The following is a 2,500-nucleotide window of genomic DNA, read 5'->3' as shown; positions in this document are numbered from 1 at the left end:
TATATCTATCCAGTTTGTTTGTTTTTTTGTTTTTTTCCGTAAAGGTCCTCGGCTAGATTTCGCCAGTCGTCTCTATCTTGAGCTTTTAATTCGATACTTTAGTTTTTTATAGTAATATCAATTATTAACTCGCTTAGTCCGCTAGCATTTCATTGTATCCCAGTACCTTTCTTAAAGATTCTTAAAGCTTCTTAAAGAAGGTGTTAAAGATGTGCAATTTTCATTTGGATGAAAGTCATTATTTGATATATACGTTTATCAACCTTTTTGAAACCCCCCCCCCCCGCCCTAGATAATTTTTTTTTTATTATTTCGCGGATTAACTCTCCCAAAGATTTTTTTTTATATATATATATACAGAAAAACCCTACCCCCTAAAATTTCGATTATACCAATTGTCCCAGTTAAGCCCCTGAAAGTAATTTTCTAAAATTACATCAAACTTTAACACATTTTTGCCTAATTTTTCGAAATCTTTGCCTGAAGATTTTTTTTTTTTTCTGTAATGTAAGCTTTTAAAAAATATAAGTCGTCCTGCCTGGGAATAAAGTCAAGCAGGCAGTGCTCGTTAACCTAGAAAATATGGTGTACAATGGGATGGGTAATTCTGAAAGAAGAGTGCACTGATGCTTATGACCTTATAAAAGAAGTGCACAAGAGATGGGCGTTGGTTAACCACTGAACGCACGCCCAAGGGATGCTACACTATCATTTGGCAAAAAAAAAAGCACATGAGGGCGGCGTCGTGGGCGGTTGGGGGATGGGAAAACGGGCGACACCTCCGCCTCATTTAGTTTAGTTGTGACACAAGCTCGTAGATGTCGCTGGGGGCATCACACTTCATTTGTGTCGTTGAATACTTCATCATTACGGATGCTGTGAAAATGAGGACGAACAGATGGGGTGGCGGTGATGGGGTAGTACTGCCCCCCCCCCCTCTCTCTCCCTCTTTGTGTAGTGCTTTATTTTCTTATATTTACAGATTTTTTTAGTTTATATATACAACATATGTACACACACACACACATATATATATATATATATACATATATATATATATATATATATGCATATATATACATACATATATTTGTATATATAATTATGAATATATATATATATATATATATATATTTATATATATATATATATATATATATATATATATTTATACATGTATACATGTATACATGTGTGTGTTGTTTAACAGATATATGTGTGCATGATTGTCTTTATGTTTACACCGTACTCCTGTACAGTCTTCAGCTTTCCCAACAAATCTCCATGAGTGTTGTTGCAGCCCTAAGTCCTTTTTCTTGACCCCAGCATATAACACCTATTAACAGCTGGACAGACTGTTTGGCTGCACACAGTGGAGCGATCCATTGCCCTAGCAAACGTGAACGGGTGTTGTACCACTCAGTTACGTGCCTACATTGGCTGATTGCACAGTCCCAAAGGTGGGGAGTGAGGGTTGTATTCGATTAAAAAAGAACAATTGATTGCGATGCTAAAATGTGCAATCCCTTAGAATTATACATTTCTGGGGAGTACTTGTCGCAAAAGGCATTAGATTTCAATGCAAAAAATCTGCAAACCTACAAAATTGCACATTCCTGTGGAGTACCTGTACAGAAAGTTAATGCAAATATGTCTTTCCGTTGTCAAAATATCGGTATGGAATTTCATTGAATACATAAAAATACAAATTTTGGTATCGGGAGGGTATATTTCACAGACGCTTAAAAAACCGTAATTTTAATGGGAAATTCTCCGTAAAAATATACTGATCCTAGCCGTATTTTAGTAAAATACTGGCGACCGTAATTTTACTGTGCTTTGTTATTATCATTTACGGTCTGGGAACTGTAATATCACTCCTCTATGTCAATATATCTGTTTTAGAACTGTGAAAATACGTGAGTAAATGTTGCTAGGCATTTACCTTTTCTTAATACAAATTTTTAACAGGGCATCTTTTATGAATTATCTCTTCTCTTCATCCTACTCCAACCAATTACATTATAATCGCCTCAATGCAGCTATTAAATACGACGGAATTCGATCACAAACTTCCAAATTTTAAAGAAATTGTCTCGCGGCAAATTATCATAATCACGATCATGTAAACACAAACATATTCCTTTGATCTATGGGACAATTAACACCGTCATTATGAGATATAAATCTGGATTTATCGAGGAAGTTAATTAGTCTCGGAGAAAATCCTTTAATAAACATCGTCTGGAATCACCTTCGGTGAATTCGTTTGAAGAGTCTCTCTCTCTCTCTCTCTCTCTCTCTCTCTCTCTCTCATTGAATTGTTATGCCCTATTGCTTAATCTTTTTATAAGCACCTGTCTCTCTCTCTCTCTCTCTCTCTCTCTCTCTCTCTCTCTCTCTCTCTCAATTTCATTTGCCACATTGCTTAATATTTTTCTAAGCATCTCTCTCTCTCTCTCTCTCTCTCTCTCTCTCTCTCTCTCTCTCTCTGTAGCCA

Source organism: Palaemon carinicauda, chromosome 28 (assembly GCF_036898095.1).
Source record: "Palaemon carinicauda isolate YSFRI2023 chromosome 28, ASM3689809v2, whole genome shotgun sequence".
In the NCBI taxonomy this organism is placed as follows: domain Eukaryota; kingdom Metazoa; phylum Arthropoda; class Malacostraca; order Decapoda; family Palaemonidae; genus Palaemon; species Palaemon carinicauda.
This window is presented reverse-complemented; position numbering follows the sequence as displayed.